Genomic DNA, 22,377 nt, shown 5'->3' with positions numbered 1-22,377 from the left:
TAGCAGGATTAGACCTTAGACATTTCTCAGTATTTAGTCCTGGGTAGTTATATGCCTATTAATCATGTAGCTCCACTGCTTTCAGTCTCATTCTGTATGTTTTCTTCGCTGTAGTGTTATCCTATACTGACATGCTGGGGTAATCAGTGTTGTTCTGATGTCAAGAATGTTTTATTGGCCACTGGGGAAGTGGGAGGTATAACAGGAGTGTCTTCAGTGTTCCAACATGCTATGATTAAGAACTTTGATTGAAAACACATAAGCTAATGAAGATGGTTTTAGCACTGGTCGCCAGGAAATAAAGCTGCAAGTTTTTCCCAGTCCATGTCGAGTGCTGGATATTGTTTCTTCTAGTGGATAAGTCAGTCCTGCCTGTGCACTGAATGGGGAGTGAACTCTGCGAGTGTGGTGAGCTGACAATATATCTTTTCTCTATTCATATGGTTTTCCAGTGTCTCCTGGCAAGCTCAGAGTACTACATGTACTAATCAATAATTAAACAATGGAAGCCTCAGTGTGCTAATTGTGAGCATTGTTCAGTGCGGTGAAATTCCTTTAGCCTGAGCATATAGTGTGCAGGAGGATATGAATGAAAGATGCTGAAGAACAGATAGCAGCAGCCCACAAATAAAGAGTCCTAATTGTCGTCTCCATCACGTAGGATAAGAATGCAGTGCCAGCCTGTGCCCTATGGATGTGGCAGCAGCACCTATTGTTGCCAGTTGAGGGGAAGATTTCCTTGCCCATGGTCAGGGTGAGCGTCTGTTAAGAGGTGGATTAGGAGAGTTAGGAAGACCAATAGCTGCCAGTGGGAGTATTTGCAGTTCACATGGAAGAGAGGCGGTGGAGGGCTCTGGACTAGCAGCCTGCTTCAGCACCACGGACAGCTACAAGTGCGCTGCACGGGAGCTCGGCTGGACTGCCTGGGCTATGCAGGACAAGGGACGGTGGGTACCAGAAGCATTATATACACTGCATGTACTTTAGGGAATAGAAGATGAATCTAGGGCATCAAGTTGCTGTGATAGCCATAGGCTGTGCAGTCCTGTACTTGTCTACTACACTGTTCTATATACTATATTATACTATGCATTACTATATTACTATACAGTGCATGTCAAAAATCCTATCATTACCTAAATTATACTGGTTCTAGGTTGTTGCTGTCTGTCTGCAGTAATGGTTTTTCTAGTGAAGTGATTAGGAACACTGTGTAGTGATACAGTCTTAATGTCGGGAGTGTTTGGCTTTGGATGTTCAGTGACTGCTTAGGGACAGAGGACTTCCAAGAGGAAAGCAGTAAAAGTGGGACTTGTGAGTGGTCATAGGTGCTTGTCCATTAGGAAAGGAGTTGTAGGATCCCTCAAAGTAATCTCTTCAAAGACTGATATAATGAATATATTACAGGCAGACTGCAATAGCCCATTCAAGTATTATTATATTATTATAGGATGCTACTGTTTTTAGTAATAAAAATGTGGTGCAATTTTTGTACATGATGTTGCTCCTCCTTTGCAGACTTGTTAAATACACCCTAAAGTGAATATGATGGTGACACCTCTGAGGAGTAAACAAGCAGTGGGGGGAAGGAAAGAAGGAAGGGGGTCTCAGTAAATAGGAAGCTAGAGTGCAACATACACATACACGCACACACACACATATATATGTGTGTATATATATATATATATATATATATATATATATATATATACACACACACACATGCTGTCAATCTTACAATGTTTTACACTTGATCTGGGTTTAGAACTAGAGGCTTGCAACTTTATATCTTTTATATTAGAATAGACAGATGTTAAGTTATTTGCAAAGAGAGTCCTCAATACACTATGAATCATTGCAGTCTATATGTGTGAGGTGGGACCCCAGAAGATGAAGGTGGATATAAGATTTTTGGAACCTATATGGAACTGCTAGCCATGTTAGCAACAGTGAACCAAAATTCATCTGCTCAGCAGAATAGCGAGAAGATCCCTTGAGGCTTGTTCAGCTGGTGAAAATATAATAGAATCACACAGGACTCTGAATGTCTGACACATCTTATTTTGTACAAATGAAATCAATTTGAGTCATTCTTTAACAATTACTTTGTGATGGGATTGTAACACAATACACAGTTTCAGCTATTGTATAGATAAATGCATGGGTTGCTTCACTTTAAGCATAGGCTCTCTGCTCATGGATGTACTTTACCCTTTTAGGACTTTAATTGTTCATGTTTATAATGAGAATGTTCTCTGTATAGCACAGCTTGCAGCAGGAAACATTTGGGGCTGTGATTTTTCAAGTTAATATATACCGCACAATAGCAAGTAATCAAAATCGATTACCAATCTAGCTAGCACAGAAAGAAGGGTGCCACTGACATTCAGGCTTCCAATACCTGTGACCTTTACAATGGGGCTTATTGAAAGAATATCACAGTCTCTTGGAAAGAGAAGGGAGGTGTATTAAACTCCCTGTCTGGAATGATGGGGGCATCAAGTGCATACAATGATCTTTGTAGTATGAGCTAAACCATTTAATAGAATTTATGATTCAACATGTAAAAGTGGATTTTAGTATGTGCGGTTGAAAAATTGAATATGTGAGTGTTCACCTTCTCTTTGTGGACAAAGAACAGGGAGATTCTGGAAGCCTGTTCCTTTTGATGGGTAAATGCTAACATTTTTCGACAAGCCTTTCTCTGTATATCTGTTATACTGAACGGAATGGTAAAATGTTGAATTGTATAAGCTGTACTTTATGACTGTACACATCAGTTGAATTAATCAAACTTGGAGCTATAACCCATACAGAGTAATATATTTAGGACTTGATTGTGGCTAGTGCCTGGCATTAATAGTGCTAGGATCTACATTCCTTGAGCACAGGCTTGCTGTACAGATTAATCAATACTTATGGCGAACCCTTTATTTTTTTTTATAGAAAACCCGCTTTGTGATCCATGGATGAATGTTATTGGCACTTTACTATTCTAGTAAGCTAGTTATGCAGAAAATGGAGCAGATCTCTGATAAATAAGTATCTGTGGAAATTGACATTATAAGATATCTATAATTTAATAATTAATTCTGTTGATTTCACAATTTACCTTTTTGTTTAACTTGTTATGCACTAATTTGAAATGACTCATGTGAGAACTAAATGTATAGAAGGGAAAAATAGCATAGTGCAATAGTGAATTGCATTATATAATCACGAATAGCTCTGCATTAACTTGATCTGCCATGTTATTTCAGCAAGATAGTATTATATATTGAGTTATGCAATTATTATGCACTCCCTTTTACTTCTTACATTTAAATATTATTGCATAGATATAAAAACACAGGAATATACAGCAAAGTTTAAATATGTATATATATATATATATATATATATATATATATATGTGTGTGTGTATCTTTATATGAAAGCCCCTTTGAGGCAAACACATTAACTCACTAGTTTCAGCCTTTCGTAGTACTTGTTAGTCTTCCAATAGTAGACTCTTGACTAGTTGACTAGTAAGCTAGATTTACACACTTCGATTTCTCCTCATTCATATCCAGACACAGCAATTAAGATGAAGATAATTTAAGGTGGATCTCCAGGGTCGCCTCTTCAGACACTTTCATTACACAGTACAGGGCTGGCCTTATTTTAGATGGGGCCCTGTGCAAAATGTTTTTTTGCTCCCCTCTTTCCCCACCATAGTAAGAAACACTAGGTAAAACAGTGTTGGGATGTCACCTCAGGCAATAGAGACAAGCTGCAGCTCTACCAGAAAAGCGCAATGTTGCAGAGGGGGTGGCTGGCAAATTTTTGCATGGGGGCAAGCACAAAATACTGGACCATGAGTAGAGGTCCACCCTTCGGGTATTTTAACATGTGGTGGATTTGCTGTGAATTTTCTGCAGCAGAAAAAATCCACATCAAATCTGCATCAAAATCTGAATGAATGAGTGGACTTTGACTGATTTTGGTGTGGATTTTGCTGCAGATTTGCTGCAAATTTTTCTGCTGTAGAAAATCCACAGCAAATCCACTACATGTGAATGCATCCTTAGTAGAGATGAGCGAGCATACCGCCAAGGGCAAATACTCGAGCGAGTATTGCCTTTTGCGAGTACCTGCTCGCTCATCTCAAAAGATTCGGGTGCCGGCTGGGGTGAGCGGTGAGTTGCAAAGTGAGCAGAGAGGAGCAGGGGGGAGAGAGATCTACCTCCCATTCCTACCCACTCTCCCCTGCCACTCCCCACCAGCACCTGAATCTTTTGAGACGAGTGGGCAGGTACTTGCAAAAGGCAATACTCGCTCGAGTATTTGCCCTTAGCGAGTACGCTCGCTCATCTCTATTTCTTAGGGTAACATACAAGGGAGCTGGCTGCACCCAGACAAACCATGGCCACACAAAGTACTGGCAAAATTGTGCAGCCATTGCCCACTGCATGTGGCCCTGGTTTGACTGTGTGTCCTTCCATACTTAACCTGCTTATAATTACGGTGCCATAATTAACTTCACCATAACATGAAACCAAACTCATAACATAAATACAACACCAGAACCAGGCTCATGACATAAATGTTAGGCTGTGGTCCTGGGTCCTGTAGTTCTATGGGTTTCCATAAGCAAATTTCCACAGGTAGGGGGTGTTTGAGCTGGCTGGGTGTAGAGTTCTCCAGCCAGCCAATCACCACAGGTCTGATGCACATAAATTCCAGTTCCTCTGGCTAGAGAGTGCTGGTTTCCCCATTTCCCTCCCAGTAGCTGTGTGCTTGTGCAGGTGGCTGAACATGTAGTGTGAACAGTCATGTTCAGTGTGTATTGATGTGAACAGTGATGTATTCTGTGTTTCCGTGCAAGCAGCTGGACATGAGGTTAACAGTCCTGTGCAGGGTGTATTGGTGTGAACAGCGACATGTTCTCTGTGTGTGTGTGCTAGTGGCCAGACATGAGGTGAGCAGTCCTGTTTCATGTGGTATGCATTCCCTTGTGTGTTGGTGTGAACTGTGTCCTGTTCTACTTGGATCGTTTTCCATCTAGGGCGGGCCAAATCCTTAGGTTCCTATTGGGATGATCACCTCGCTTTAAGGCAGGACACATGTGATAGTTGCCTTGTTAGAGTAGGGAACCACGAGTCAATGAGGACACTTGTCATGGGCTTAAGTATATTGGCCAAATTGAGAACCAATACCTCGTATTGTAGCAATTCCATCTATTTATGCATGCAGGTATGTTAGGTGAGTGTTTTGGGTGTTTGTCAGTCATTGTGTTATGTCTGCTCATGAGTCCTGTTGGCAGTTAACTTTCATTTGGTGTTTAGCATGTGTGCAGTAGCGTGAGTATCTTAGGGTTATGGATCCAGCATGTCCTGTTTATATGTACCAATAAATACAGCATCAGAACCAATCTCAGTACATAGATACAGCACCAGAACCAAATGCATAACAAATAAAACACCAGAATCAAGCTCATAAGATAAATATAGCACCGGAATCAAGCTCATAAAATAATTAAAGCACCATAACTAAGCTCAGAACATAAATACAGCACCAGAACAAAGCTTAGTGCACAGTGACATAGCACACAGTAGCTTCTTTATTCCTCTCCCTGCTGGGCTCTGGCATGCACTGAACTCTGAGCATTGCAACTCAGTGGGAGGAGGAGTGAATAATCTACTGTGTACTATGCAGAGATCACACGAGGACTCAGACAGCAGTCAGTGAGTAAATGTATTAAGGAATTTAAGCCTGTATAGCAGTTAGAGTTTTAGGAGCAGGGTTGAGCAGCACCGGATAAGAAGAGGTTGACTGGGGTTGCCCTTTTTATCAAGATGCAATGATACATCCTGTGTGGTTGCACAGGTCACACACCCCACAGGCCAACCTTGTATAGTATGTATGAAGAACAGAAGAAATGACAAAAGTATGACTGTTGGTGCTGTCATTATGCAAGCAGAAGTCAGAATAAAGTTTTTAAAGCCTAATTTAATCTCAATAATGTTTCGGAACTACCTGAGGAAGGGGCAGGCAGCTATGAAATGTGTCAATTATTAAGACTAATTTAATCTTTAAAACCATTTATGTAGATTTTGGTTTTCATGGGGACAGCATCAACAGTCATCATTTTTTTCCTTTTACTCTGCTCTTTATTTCTTGATGCTGTCAAGACTCAGCAGTCAGCACCCACTACACAGCATTTGGGTTATAGGCCTTGCCAATACAGGCTGAGCATAACTCCTATCATTTGGATGGAGGATACTACTGTCATTTAAGATGCACTGCACAAAGGTGTGACACCTCCCTGCGTTGTTGTTCATTTCCATTATCTATTTCCTATTTTGGTTTATTTTTCTATAGTCAATAATCATATTATACTCACTGTAATTTAAATTAGACGGCCAAACATAAGCACATGACTGCTCTGGCCAATCAGAGGCCAATGCATCACTGTCAGCACTCCTGACATCAGTGCTTATATCCTGGGTGCTATGATGCCAAGAGTTTGGAGATGTGACAGTGCGGTCTCTAAATGGCCACAGCAGTCAAGTGCCTCCATCTGGCTAGAGGCACTGCCTTCCCAGTGAGCCTATCGTGGGCATATATAAAAACGTCAATCTGCATTAGTAGAGCTGCAGTATAAGGAATATATAAATCTCAATGCAAAACAGGACTAAGGAGTGAAAGTTGTTCCCGTGGAGGATAGGCTGTTCACACAAGTTGACTCGTCTCCTATTAGAAGCCCCTATTTTCTCTTCTATGATTTCCTTTTTGGATCCTTGGAGCACTGCCCTCCTTTAAATTATTTTCTATGTGTGAATCAAGCCTAGCCCTCATTTTCTTAGTAGAGAGTATTTATGGTGGTGCGTAGTTCCATGTGGTTGTGTTAGGCCTCCTGCACATGGATGGAAATTCCACCCATTCCCGCTGCCATAGGATTGCATTAGATAATGCAATCCTATTCAGACAGCTGTAATTTGAATGCGTGAAAACTCGCATGGTAAACTACTCGCAGCATGCCCCATTTCTGTGCAGGCCTTGCAGAGGCCCGCTCAGAAATGTCACTGGTGACACGCCGGTTGTGCACTGCACATGTGCCGGCTGGGCGGCAGCCGGCACATAGCAGAGCGGGGAGACGCCGGGAGGAGGTGAGCTGTGGGTCACTGCAGGGGCACGGCTCACATCCCACTGCGAGAATGCTAACAGCGGGATCCAACTCGGTCGTCTGCAGAAGGCCTTAGTCACAGTATTTTTTGGCTTAAAAAAACCCTTAAATAACAGCCCATGCAGTTTATTTTAATTCACACTGTCAAATAAGTCACTTTTCAACTACTTTTCCTAACAAAGGTCATCTATTTCAGAAATATCTGAACAATTGTACTGGCTTGTTGTGTTAGTCTCAACAAAATAACCCTGATACAGCTATAGTCTATTATAGAGTAGATTTGTACTTATAGTATAGATGAAATATATACAGTACTTATCTAATCTTTCTAATTTCTAAAATCATGCCTACCATGTAGACCAGGTCGCTATCAACTATATATTAAGGCTACTTTGGAATAGATCTTATAGGAGTTTTATCATGACTATGAAAACTTTTCCAGCAGATGTGTCTGCTATAATATAAAAATAAATAGATCATACGCATCTCTCCTCAGACCCTTGAAGTTGCACCAGCTTCTGGGTAGATGACCAGGCGGAGGCACGTGGCCTCTGATTGAGCGCAGCAGTCACATGCTTTTGGTCGAGCATCTACCCACAAAGCAGCGTTGGGGCAATGTCTCACATCTGCTTCAGAGGTCTGAGGAGGGGTGAGTATGATTTAAAAAAAATCTTAAATAGGCCCTAGCTGCTGGAAAAGTTTTTGTAGTCATGATAAAACTTCTTTAAAGTAAGTGTGAGATGTATTAGTGGAGTTGGAACTTGTTTACAGACCTGAGTGTTTTCATCTTCTGATCAGAGTTAGCAACATCCTGTGTATCAATTGGACTGTTAACAATGATTAAGGGTGTTTGAAGGTATCAGTGATACTGGGCCCACTGCCCAGCAGAGCTGCTAATATTGCAGTGTGTGTAGCCAGCATTGATTATAAAATATAGCTTCAATATATAAAACTTGAATTTCAGGTCTACACCCCTCTAAGTTACAAGGTATTTATATAAATACAAAACAATTATGACACCAGACTGTGAAGAAATAAGAAGGTAAAGATGTTTATATGCAGCCAAAGCCTACCACCCATTACCAGCATGTATTTCCCATCTTCTTACTAGTGCCCCCTTCTTCACTTTTTTACTTCTCCAACATGTTTTTCCTGTTCTGGAAACCCATGCAGATCTACACAAATCAACATAATTTATAAAATAGTATGCCTGTAACATCACTGGAGAGTATTTCCATACTTGTTCTGGCCATTGTATGTATTGCTATTGCCCATATTGCTTATGGCATATAGCATTTTCAATTTCAAAGCACTTCCTACTGTCCATCATTCACACATTACAATTTGCATACTGACTTGGGTTTTAACAAGTGTCTGTATATCTCGGTGAAGTGTTTATTCTAAACATGTAACTGTTTTTAAATATTCCTGTCATCTGGATGATGGCCAACTCATTTCATTGTAAACCAATAACCTGCAAATATTCAAAGTGGTTGTCCTACAATGGACATTTCTCACCTATCCACAGCTTGATTTCTGGAGACCCCACTGTTGAGACCACCACCGATCACTAGAACGGGGATCCTGCACAACCATAGTGAGAAGAAGTTTCAATAGAGTTTGAATATTTTTAAATGACATGTTGAATCTCATACAGGTTCAATGAGTAAATAAAAGCAAGAATATAGCTTTAGGTGAGATTGGTTGCTATGCAGAATAATTTATTAAGCTACAAAAAGATGAACACACAATGCCAACGGCAATTTTTCCATCTCATATCACCTTTTGTTTGTCTGTTTCTGAGTTCTCTACCTGTTTGTATGAGAAATCTTTATTCTCCTTTTTATTGGATGAACCGCATAGCTCTATTATATATTTTTTTAATAATTTAAGCCATGGAGAATAAAAGAGCATCTTACACAACTGCGAACACAAATGTAAAAGGCCATTTTAGTTCATATCATGTCATTTAAATATCATTACCCTGAAAGGCATGAAGGAGTAGAATCTCAACCAAATTAAGCAGTACATATTTAAACCTACCTTTAAAGGGATTGTCCAGTCACTCTTCGAAAATTCAATGGCAGGTGCAGAGGTATGCAAATAACAAATACAGCACTACGTACCCATCCTCAGCACCCACAATCCAGTTTTGTAGCCCCATGGTTGTCCTGTTCTCTGTTGACAGCGATTACTGCCTGACAATCAGAGGCCACAGCATCACTGCCCATTCTTCTGGCATCAGTGCTTACATCCTCAGTGCCATGATGCCAGAAGTTCTGAACGGCGATGCTGCGACTTCTGATTGGCTGCACCAGTCACCTGTATTCCAATGCCAGTAGAGACCAGTCTAATTCTGAATTTTCAACACTTGATCACATGGGGCTGAAAACTGGTAAATATTGCTGTATTTGATAGTTTCACACATCTGCCCTTGCCATTACATTTTTTAAAGAGCAACTGGACAAACCCTTTAAACCTAGCTTTATATATATATTCATATTTAGACAGAATTTCCTTAAAATTTGTATAACTTTGTAAATGCATTGCATTACTTATCTTTCACTTATTATAACCCAATTAAACCAGGTTAAATACACTGCGTATTTACACGTTTCTACAAAGCATCGACTGGCCAAAATACGCATGGAGTAGATTTTTTTTGGTCCATAAATGCGCAGTGTATTTAAGCGACTGAAGAATGCTTACACTGGTGGGAATAAGCCCTACACACTATGCTACTATGTATCATCTTACTTTTTTTTTTACATTTCTCAGTATACACATGCAGCATTGCTGTTTGCCATTGGAGCTCTTAGAGAAAGTTATTTGGTACAATGAGCCATAATACCATGATTTATCTGTTGAGCATTGTTACGGAACACAAAAATCAAACAGTAAAAGTGTGCATTTGTACTATTTTATGGTGTAATCCATATGCTGAGTATTCTTATTGTTGTAATGCGCCGTGTTAAACAGAATGTACTGTACCAGTTAAAATCATCTCTCTAACGTAAGCCATTTATTCCTTGAAATATGACCCATTGGTTTTATATTGTGCAAGCTTCTGTCTGCTGTACAAAAAAGATAATTATCAACAAAAAGAGGAAATGATGAATAAAAAAATGCCTCTCCACTATTTTCCATTAAGCCAACAATTAAATAGCTTAAGAGGGTTTTCCAAGTTATTAAATGCTAGCCATGAGGAAAAATTACAAAAGAAGCTATACCACCCCCCTAGCATCTCCCTGCAACTTCAGAGACACCTCTGTGTGCACCACTGAAATCTGTGATCGACTGCAGCAGCCCTTTACATCTTATCACTGGCTGAGGGTGGCTTCAGAAGAGTGTATTGCAAAATATGCTCACCCCTGCGCTATTTTGAACAAGGGGGAATCACATGAGCGGGGTTATCACTCTCAACCTGATTTAGCCAAAAGAGATGCGGATGTGTGCAGGATTGCGCAGTGCGTTGTGCATACCTGTGCATATATTTCTGCGCATTTGCGCACCTTCCATAGACCTCTATGGTGATTTTTGGTGTGCAAATGTGGAAATGGAGCAGATACCATTTTGCGAGTGCATAAACCAAATGCGCCAAAAAAAAGAAATAAGAATGAACTGATTGGAATCAATGCATTATATTCTCCGCTTATTGCGCACAAGATTTTGCCACAAGCAAAAACGCACGCAAATGCAGTCGTGTGAAGAAGTCCTGACTCTGTAGCTTGTAAACGGACCAAGCGGACTGAAGAGAAAGGCAACAGTAGAGTTGTGGGGATATGGGATAGGTGATTATAGCCTTTTTTTTGTTATTTTTTTCACATAGGGAACATTATAAAAAACTGAAAAAACCCATTTAGGTCCATTTATGGTGGAAAAGAGCAATGATAACATTTTTGATCTATATTAAACATGCCTCTGTATAAATAGAAATTATTTGTAAATGTCATAAGGTCTACCCTTTTGGGTAGTTGGCACCTTCTGCATAAATTATGTAGACCCCCCACAACCCCACCCAACCATTGTAGAAGGAAAAAAAACAATGTTTTCAAATTGACTCAATGCTTAAAGGGTTTGTCAAAGTTCAATTCTTTAGTTAAAACTATCTTTCCCACTCCCCAAAGTAATACACCAGCTTATACGCACCTCTCTCAGCAAGTCCACTGCTGACAGCTGCGGGTCTTCGCTCTGACATAGTGTTTACAAGTTACAGAAGCCTCTGCATGGGATGTCACAGGCTGCTGCAGCCAATCACAGAGCACAATGATCAGTCGCTAAATGTAAATGCATTAGAATCTGTAAAAAAAAGCGATGCACAAACTTCTTTGCGAAATTTTATGAGAATTACAGCATATAATCGTTAAATACTTTACAGCATGGAAGTCTCATAAGAAGTAGAATAGCAAATGTATTAACAGTCTTCATACTTTAGGTTTATAAACATTGGGAAGACTAATTAAGATTAAATGCACAGTCATTCTTTTTATAACTGAACAGCAGATCATTCATTTTTAATCAGTTATAAGTAGTGAAGAATAGATGTTTTTATTCATTTGTCGGGGAATATTTTTCTATTCTGCTCACTAAATAAATTATAGTGAACAGCATCAACCTGAGGTTTGTATATAGTTTGATGGCACTAGCCTTTTTACTTAAAGAAAAGCCTGTATTTACAATATACGCCTAAGGGAAAGTTGGCCTAAGGCAATAGTGTTAAGAGTAATAACAAAGATGTTTATGGTAATCTTCTTTTACTATTTATGTCTGTGTCTCTCATCCATTCGTTAGCCTAGATGAAGCAAGGGAGACTACAAGAACCATAAAGATGTACAGTGGTCGTTGGCAGATTACACTCTAAATAATGACCATTCCTTTTTAACATAGAAATATATGTAAGATGCGGAGTAACTAAAGTGTGACACAGCAGCTAATAACAAGGAGTTCATCCCATATAAAGTTCTGTCATCATCATTGTTAACATAGTGCATACTTATCACCTTTGTGCTTGTTAACCCTTTGCAATCCAATCTTGGATTCAGGGTTTCCTAGGGGGCTTTCTCCTTCTGCCATAATACAATGGCACCATCTGCTGGCTAGAGCCAGTACTGCGGTATGGGACATGCCGGAGAGGCCTGCGACACAGAGCGGCCAGTAATGTACAGTAAGAATACCCTGCCGGACGTCTTTCGACATGGAGCTGTACAGCCTCCAATCAGAATGTCTTTAGATGTCAGACAGTGGATTGGAAAGGGTTAAAATGATGTCACCTATATTTTGGGAGTCCTAATTTCTCCTTTGAACTTTTCTTTCTTGCTCTTTTCTAACCACCAGCAAACATCTGTTATGATCACAGCAAGGGTAGCTTTACACGGGGCAACTATTGACTAAATGTTTGCTCGATAGAGTAAATGTAAGAGACCGTTTTCTATAAACATGACCACCAGGTGGGTGACAAGTGAGAATATATTCACTAGTCATTACGCTTCAGCTAAAAAACACTGCTGGTTAATTATCATTTGTTGGAAACAGTGTGCATCTCCTACCAAACAGTCCTGACTTTCTTTTGAACATTTTGCCTTCCCACTTAATGCACATTGGTTCTTTGCTGATTTGGGTTTCGATGAAACACAGGTGAATAAAGGCTCGAACAGAAAAAAACCTTAAAGTCCTTGCAAGTGAGAAGCATAAAAGGCCACAACACCAACTCTTCAGTCAAACTGGCGAGAAGCTTCAGTGACGAGTGTTCACTTGAAGTCCACTCAAAAGTATTTATGTGTGTTCAATGGACTTGGCAACCAATGCGCGTGTGATGGGGAAGGGCCAAATAACCTCCTATCCTCTAACTAGTCAACAAATGCTATTTTGACCCCTGTAAATGCTCCCAATAATTCGTTCAGCAAAATGAAAAAGAAAATGAACAACAATCGCTCTTTGTAAAAGGACACAAACAACAGTTATTTATATGCTTTAGCAAATTTTTGGAGTAGCTATTCAGACAATAGTTGTCCCATGTAAAGCCAGCCTAAGCCAGGCTGGCGAGGAATTTCCTGTGCAGCGGCTCTTGGTCTGGAATGGGCCTCTCCATTTCCATATGACCTAACAGAGCACATTGAAAGGCATAGTCTCCCTGGCAAATTTAGAACCTATTTATCACTTCATTCTCTAATAGCTATGTATACATTTTTATAATTTAATATGAGATAGAATCAGAACTATGACTTTCCAATAAATTATGGCTTAACTTGTCAAATCTACATGAAGGAACTCCTCTTAGCCAGTCAACACAATACTACAGCACAGTTGCTCAGTGGTTACAAATTTGTGCCATATAAGTAATTACAAATATTATAAGAATATATCAAGGCACCAACTTGAAGACCACTTTACATGGACCATAAGTCCATGTAAAAGCTTATGTTTTCAGGGTACCTTACTCATTATAATACATTTCTCCACTGCTGCAAAACCTCCTTTTGAAGAGGAAGAAAGAACATTGTATTAGTCACTGAATAAGTAATGCCATCTACTTTTTCAAATGAATCAACAGCAGCTGAGACGTGTACCAGAATCAGAGCATGCCCCCATACAGTGTCAAATAATAAGTGTCTATTAGAGATGAGCGACCATACTCGCTAAGAACAATTGCTTGAGCGAATATTGTCCTTAGCGAGTACCTGCCCGCTCGGAAGAAAAGGTTAGGCTGCCGGCGCGGGTGAGCGGTGAGTTGCGGGAGTGAGCAGGGAGGAGCGGGGGGAGAGAGGGAGAGAGAGATCTCCCCTCCGTTCCCCCCTGCTTTCCCCCGCTGCTCCCCGCCCCCCCGCTGGCACCCGAACCTTTTCTTCCGAGCGGGCAGGTACTCACTAAGGACAATGCTCGCTCGAGCAATTGTCCTTAGCGAGTATGCTCGCTCATCTCTAGTGTCTATCCTACAATACCAACCATAGTGTGTCAATTGCACAGTTCTACTGCCAGTCAGAATACCCTAAGAGTGCCAGCCATAACCCTAAATGCAGAAAGCCAAATATCTCCCCATAATGAGTCAGAATGGTTCCATCCTGTAGTAGCTGTAATGAGCCCCAGGTGCAAACCACAGTGATCCCAGTGTCAGCCACAATGACTACTAGACAGGATTTTCTCCCCCCAATGTTAAAGGGGTTGTGTGGTTATAAACTATTGATGGCCTATCCTCAGGACAAGAAATCAATAGTAGATTAGTGGTGGTCTGCTGCCTGGGACCCACACTGATCAGCTGTTTGTGAGGCTGGTGTGCTTGTGCACTAAGCTTATTTGTGTAGGAAGCAAACAGCTCTGTTCCCACTGCAGAGGCCAAGTTTGGTATTGCAGGCAAAGTTTCCATTTATTTTAATGGGAACTAGGCCTGCAATACTGAGCCTGGCCACTACAGTAAGAATGGAGCTGTCTACTTCCTGCTGAATTTAGTTCAGTACACACGTGCACTGTTCCAGTGAACAGCTGATTGGCAGGGGGCCTGTGCAATGAACCGCTGCCACCTACTATTGATGACTTATCCTGAGAATAGGCCATCAATAGTTTAAAACTGGACAACCTTTTAAGCATTATCACTTGTTCTCCCAAAAGTCAACCACACCAACTTGCAACCTCACTCTGTTCTATCAGCTCTTATCTTCAATAATTTCCTGTTTCTGTGCTTGAAGTTGGCACCGAATGAGAAACTCCTGATAGGAAATATTTGTAACAGATTAGTTCTGCATGGAGAACCGAGTGACAACTATGAAGCACCACTCATCATTTTATAATCAGTGCATTATAATGTTGGAATACAATGATTATCATACACAACAGTGGAAAAATGTGCATGCAGCATTAATAAATGGTTTATAACAAAGGTTACATACAATGCTTACAGTGCAGTATTATGGAATTCCTTTCAACTAGTCATAAGCAGAATATATACTGTCATGCATACTTAAAGGAGGCTCCTACTTAATGTAAATAAAGCCTAATCATTGTGTACGTTTAGAAATATTCTACATTCTACAAACATTTACATATTATTTTGTGTCAATTCCCCACCATGTGTAGGCTCTCTGGATACAAGAATCCCCAGTCTAGGCAATTGTCTTTAAACTAAAGAACCCACATTCTTGACTGATACAGTTTGCCCATATAAATATTAGCAAACTATCAAAGTATTATTATTTTGCAATAATCAAGATTTATAGAAAAAAATGCTAAAAACTTCTTAAAGGGAACCTGTTACCAGCTTCATGCTGTGCGAAATATGGGCAGCATGAACCTGGGACAGGTGTGCCCATTGCCCCTACGTATGTGTTATTCTGAACGCTGCAGCGTTTAAAAATAAAAACACTTTGAAGTTTGACTTGGAATGAAGTTCTGAGTCAAAAAGTAGGGCTGCGCTGTCTTCTTGCTGCCCACAGTATATAGGGTGAGAGCTCTTCCACTGCTTGTGTATAGGGAGAGAGCTGTCATTCTACATGATCTAAGTAGGGACAGGCAGGTGCAGCCCACCTCTTTGACTCAGAGCTCAATTCCAAATCAAACTTCAAAGTCTGCTTATTCTGAAACAATGCAGTGTTTCAGAATAACACATACACAGGAGTAATGAGCATACTTGTCCTGGGTTTATGCTGCCTGTCGTTCAGATAGCTTGAAGCCGGGGAAAAGTTCCCTTTAAATGTAACAGAATGCCTCTTAACACACCACAATTATTCAAACCACAAATTAATTATTACTGGGTAAGGGCTTATTCACACGAGTGTATATTGGCTGCGGTTTTAACAGTCGGCCGATATACGCTACCATCTAATGCATTGGATTCCAATGCATCAGATCACACAGGCATATTCTCGTGGCGAATATTGCCCCAGCCAGCCAATATAGCACCGGGCACTTTTACACCGGGAAGCAAAGATAGTCTTAAAACTATCTTTCTGCCAAGAATACGTCAGCTGCTGCCTAGATGTCTAAGGGTGCCAATGACAGCGGCCGGAGAAGGGAGGTGGGAGGAAGTTTAGCAGCATGACTGCTACACTCCCTCCCCCTTCTCTACTCCTCTCTCCTCCCCTCCAGCTTTTTACAATGGGAGGGGGCGGAATGGAGGTAGAGCTAAGCTCCGCCCCTTCCCATTGCTGGCTAAGGGCAAGGGGTGGGAGCTTAGGTCCCCCCCCCTACCCAACCCCTCCAATTACAAACAGCTGGAGGGGAGGAGAGTGGAGGTGAGCCGGTGAGGGGGAGGAAAGAAGGAGACCTTTAGCACAGCTAAGCTGTCTCTCCATGCCTAATGGCATTGCGGCCTCGGCATATATGCGCCGGGCCAGAGTTGTCCGAATGAGTGCACAAACATTAGATTTGTGCACCCATTCACGCAATTTTACGGCACTGCCGGGCGCACGTACAAACACCTACAGCGGTATGAAAGAGCCCTAAGGAGTGAGATTGTTGATTATCAACTGATTGTCTCCTTAAATTGTAATCTTATGGGCAGGACTCTCTCCTGTCACTATTGTATTTGAAACTGTTTATGTATTCTTGGTTGTATTATTACTATGCTTTTATTTCTGTTTTGTATATCTTTATACAATCAAAGATGAACTTTTTGTATAAACATTTTTTATTTTTTAACAGCATTTTAAGTTTTTATCTAGTTATATCCCTCTTTTTTCACCAGTATCCCAAACCGTTCTACGCTAATATTACCTATTGCAACAGCAGCATCCTTCATCTTGATACTTAGCAATGTTGTTGTGAACCTCCTTACTACTGTCACTTGGAAATTACTTGATAGATTTAGACTGAGATCCCAGTTTCATCATTTCACTGACCAACCGAATAAATATTTTGGAATGTTTCCTCAACTTCATAAGTCAAATCTTACTAATTTTGGGGTGAGAAAAATTAATCTGACAAAGAAAATGTTTTATTAGCTCTAGCTTCTATGATATACAATGGGTGGAAGTATGTTATTTTAACGGATTAAGATAAAATTATACATTTTAATTACTGCTAACAACATAAAAAAGTGCATTTGAAAATTTTTTTAATGACAGTTACATTCTAAGAGTTCTAAATTGATGGAGGAATTCCTGGCAGGCGGTTCGGTGTGAAGAGATCATTTGTCTAAGAATTCATGAATAACTCCCTTTAAGGCTAAGCTTGCTTTTCTTTTCCCTCCAAAACTTGGTCAAACGCAGGATCCTTTACAAGTTGTCAAATTTGTGGCCCAACAAAAATACCTTCCCTAACCTTTGCATCACTCAATCTAGGAAATTTGTCTCTTAAGTACTTAAATGCCTGTCCTTCTCGGTTCGTACCTTTGACAACATTTTTCATTAAACCCAGCTTTATATGAAGGGGTGGAAGAAGAACATGTTTTGGGTCCACAAGAGGCTCGGCAATTACATTTTTCTTGGTAGAGTCAAGATTTCTTGCAGGCGCGTCCGCTTGAATGTAATGTGATTACCTATCCCTACTATCCCACATACATAAAAAGCAACAGTATTTATTGTACTCCAGTTGCATTCCCAAGAGTACAGCGATGACTTTTAGATCGCCACAGATTTTCGAGTTGTGTTCAGCATATTTGATTGAGTCGAGGACTGCTGTCATGTTTTACCTCCAGGTCAGGGTCATGGGATGTGGAAGGTTTGTTGGGTTCTTCTTTTTCCACAATTTCTTCATTTTCTACTTCAAGCTCATAATGTTGGGGTGGAGGAGGAACTGGTAAACTATCTGAATGGGGAATAGATTGAAAATTTTACACTTCAAAAGCACTCCAAGACCAGAAGTTCTGAAAAAAAGAAAAACAGAAACAATTTGAAACTCAGTCATAGCAACATTTATTATGTTTATAACCTTCAAACAAATGGAGAACATTGTGTTATGTCAGTTGAGAGGTGTGACAACTACCCCTCCAAAAATAAATTCCTACAAAATAAAAATGTACACTCTAAAAAATGAGATGTCACTGCATCTCCAAAGCAAGAGCTAATCGGTCCTTTTTATGGTAATTTATGAATTCAGCAGATGGAAATACATAAGAATACACTAATTTTGAGCCTGAAACAAAATCATCATTGGACAGTGCATATTTTTCCTGAGAATTTGCAATTTAACTTCCTATGAACTATTGGCCATAAAATATGATTGTCTGGATGTACAAGAAACAGTTAAAACATTGAGTTAAAATTCGGCTTGGTTTATAACTGTGGCTGTAGTTATTGTCTCTAAGTCTTCTGACACCGAAGGAATATAATACATACAAAGTGTTTTTTGCCCTAGGGCAGCTGATGGCTTGTTTGAGTGAAGGAAATATAGGACACTGTATTTTGTTTCATTTTATTGTGTATGTCCTCTCTATACAATACAACCAATATTTTAAAAATAGGTATAAGACGTAGGTATGTTTGACCTGTGGAAAAGATGATTCATAGTATGAAATGTACTATATATCTCCATATACACTCTATGACATGAGAATATTGAATGTGAAAACTGTATCAGAGAAGAAAATTGTTTGCAGCTCTCTGGCACAAAGCTGAAGTTAAAATCAATCCAAATTTATTGAGACATGTTAAAAACACAGTGTGCATACCCCGGGGGTATTGATTTCGCATTTGAAGTCCATGCTTAGAGCCCTCTTACACGGCACAATTATTGTGTGAATAATCATTAGATTGAGTGATTTGCAAAATAATTGTATTTGTAAACTTGTGCAGTGAGCAAAGGATCTTTCAAGCAAACCTAAAAATCATCCTTCATCTGCTGCAATTCCTTTTGTGTAAACATGCGTCATAACGGTTTTCTAAATAGAGAGCAGTGGCAGAAGGATTGACTAGAGACATAGTTATGTTCGAATGAACGATCAAAACTTCCCAATTGTTGCTCAGTGTGAATGCATGTCAAGCGAATGATATACAATTGCTACTTCACTGCTGGCTGCATGCTTGTTCCAATTTATCTTTCTGTGGAAAAGAACCCTTACTCCCTTACTTATAGAATGGTGCAGTTTATGTAAATTTCTGGTACCTCCATGCAGTAACATAGAGAGGACTGTTCACATTTTTGTTTATGTCTATTATCAAATGATAAATTGTGTTGATAATAACACTGTGCAACAGACTTTTTGTAACAGATAAGCAGGTAGGCGGCTCATAGTAACTTTAGTGCACTGAATTCAAATATTGTATTGTTTTTTTTCTGCCACGTAAGGTTTTCCAGTTATGGGGAATAATGTAATCCAATTGCCGTTGTACTTTACTTTTTGGAAATAAGCCTATACAATTACTCCAGCAGGCTCGCCATTAACCTTGCTTAATAAAAAAACAAAGGTGATTGCGCAACTATTTTGCAATCGCTGTTACACACCGTACGCTGACTGAACACTGTAAGGGTAGGTTTATGTAACATATAGAGTATGTTTCCACATGGCGTAAACACCGCGGATCATCCACCAGTAATGTGTAATTAATGATCTGTGTTTTTACAGGTCAATGGTTGGACTGGGACTATTTATCAAAATTTAATAACAATACGGTTGAGCGGCATGGATGTCTGAACAGCCCAGACAATTTCTGCTATGTCTGTGGACAGTTCACAACAAAGACACGGAAGAGGAAAATAACATCCTTGGCAAAGTGGGCCAATCACAAGTATTTTGGAATAAAGCTTGATGACCAAGATAAGAAGTGGCGCTGCACATAATCTGTGTGTCATGTGACACTCATCTCACACAGTGGCTGAAAGGCAAGAGTAGAACGCCATTCCAATGGCATGGTGAGAACAAAGAGACCAATATACTGACTGTTATTTCTGCATGACAAATACCAAAGGTTTCTTCATTAAACAGAAAGATAAAATTCTGTATCCAGATATACTTTCTGCAATAAAACCTGTGCCTCATGATGCCAGATTACCTATTCCTGATCCAATGGAAGGTTTGCTATTGGCCTCTGGCTGGGCAGCATCTCTGGGACTACTATGATGGCCACTATTACTACTCGGGCCAATATAGGGGACACTGTTACTACTAAGGCCACTATAAGGGTTACTATTACTGCTGTGGCCACTATGAAGGTCACTATTACTACTGTGGCCACTGTGGAGGTTACATTTACTACTGTGGCCACTATGGGGGTTACTATTACTACTGTAGCCACTATGAAGGTCACTATTACTACTGTGGCCACTGTGGAGGTCACTATTACTATTGGGCTAGTATAGGGGTCACTATTAGGGCTCATTCCCATGCAAATGTGTTATGTATTTGCAGTCATGCAAATGTGATATGTATTTGCATGACCAAAAGTAGCTTGCAACCGCATTTTTCGCCTGCTCTTGCGTGTTTTTTAAATGCACAAACACACTGCATATTTGTGCATGCAAAAAATAATGTAGACAGGCTCATTGAAATGGTGTGCAAATAATCAGATTTCCTGCGTACTCATTGTGTATTTGTGCCCACATATTCACTTCAATGGCTTATTGCAGTGTCTAATATGCCCCACCAATGTCATGCTGCATATTGTTTCACACAATTGTACATTGTGCATAATACACTCATGTGAACAAACCCATTGAAATCAATGGGTTCTATTCACAGCGAATTTTGCAGAGAAGACCTCTCAGTCATTGAAGACCGTTACAAAGGGGAGCACAATCCGAATATGATGGGTGACTATTGCTAGTTCTTACAGAGGGAAAGTAATTTTTCTTACAGGAGAAAGTGCAGATCCAAGGGTCATTTTCCACCAAAAATAGCTGAATAGTAGCATTACGGCACATCCAAACTGTTATCATCTGAAATAAAGCAAATGGTTTGTAACTTGAAAGTGAGACGCGCTGCTAGTATTCAGTTTTACCCGTGGAATTGTCAGGTTTTAATTTTACAGAAACATATCAAATACTTTCTGTTACGAATTTTTTTTTAAAAATGTGTTGCACAGTGTAATTAAATATATTTCAAATGATTTTAAAAAGAGACTTTCACAAGCTTTGACTTGAAATAAGATTTCAGTTTTGTAAGATGCGTTTACAATGCTTTCAACATCCATTTTGGTTATTTATGTGTAATGCCACAAGATGGTTGAAGAATGATTTTTTTTAAGTTGGTTTATTTGGAAAACCAAAAGGCAGAAATAATTACTTATGCAGTCCTAAAATGCTTCAATTCATAAACAGAAATTGCTTAAATCACAGTTCTGTTCTGCACAGAAAGAATGAATAGTTGTTCAAGAGCATCAAACGTAATGACACTGTTGTTGAAATGAATGCAATAAACCATTTTAAGGCTCTTAGGGAAAGCATATACACTGTTTATAGTCAATCTTCCAAAAACACAAATGAATTAAAAACAATTGCTGCTTCTTTGAGTGTTCAGTTGACAAAACTTGGTTGTATTTTAGACATTCGATGGGTATGAAACAGTTTTTAGAGGCTCTTCACATCTTGTTATTTATTATGGCCAGGGGTTCTATCAGGGCTTTCATCAAAATCTCTAGAAACGGAGCCCCTAGTCAAAAACTAGATGGAAGCTATTTTTGCCATTGTTGAAATCTCTATTTTCACAGGTATACATTTGTTTCTGGCCTTTTATTGCCAGAAAAAATAACATGGTCCACTGGAGAACCAGTAGAATCATTGAGAGGATGTGCACAACTAAATATCTAATTGCTTGACATTACCGTTGGTGTTTTTATGCATTTGACATATAGATTTATCCATAAAACATCTTATTCTAAACATATATATTCGCTTTCAGTGCAAATTATTGACATGATACCAACATTTTTTACAAGAACGTTCTTTATAAAATGTGTTCTGCATAAAAAAAGTAAATCAAAATGCTGAATTTCAATTTTCAAGAATGTCTTTAAACATTAGAGATAAATGTAGGAATTGGTGCATAAAATGGTAAGAGTATCCTTGGGGAAATGCTGCATGCTCTATCTGATAAAAATCTATGTTGGTGTAGCTAATTAACCAATTGTTTAAAATCAAATGAAGTAATGTGAAATATATTTACACTCACTGTAAATAAATCACTCCCCTAGAAGGAGCTGCAGGAATTGAATGAAACTTTATATGTGTGATTGTAATGTTAATATAAGTAAGTAATTTCAATATCAAAGCAAAATGAGAATTTATTGCAAAAATAATGAACTTTTGAAAGGAGGCTCTAGTACCCTGGTGGGCCGCCTCTAGCTTGG

The 22,377-nt window shown here is 39.6% G+C and overlaps 1 protein-coding gene across 1 annotated transcript in view; it reads left to right on the top strand.

Annotated features, from left to right (window-relative positions):
* The first annotated feature begins 784 nt into the window (after positions 1-784).
* The window catches only part of GRM8 (glutamate metabotropic receptor 8), a 962,395-nt gene continuing 940,802 nt past the window's right edge, over positions 785-22,377 (top strand). Inside the window, exon 1 of the mRNA XM_066591862.1 lies at positions 785-947. The gene's annotated coding sequence lies outside the window, so the exon portion shown is untranslated. The remainder of the gene's footprint in view (positions 948-22,377) is intronic.

The sequence above is a fragment of the Eleutherodactylus coqui genome, chromosome 2, assembly GCF_035609145.1.
Source record: "Eleutherodactylus coqui strain aEleCoq1 chromosome 2, aEleCoq1.hap1, whole genome shotgun sequence".
Classification (NCBI taxonomy): Eukaryota; Metazoa; Chordata; class Amphibia; order Anura; family Eleutherodactylidae; genus Eleutherodactylus; species Eleutherodactylus coqui.
Note: the sequence above shows the minus strand (reverse complement) of the source record. Positions and strands in the feature narration are given on the sequence as shown.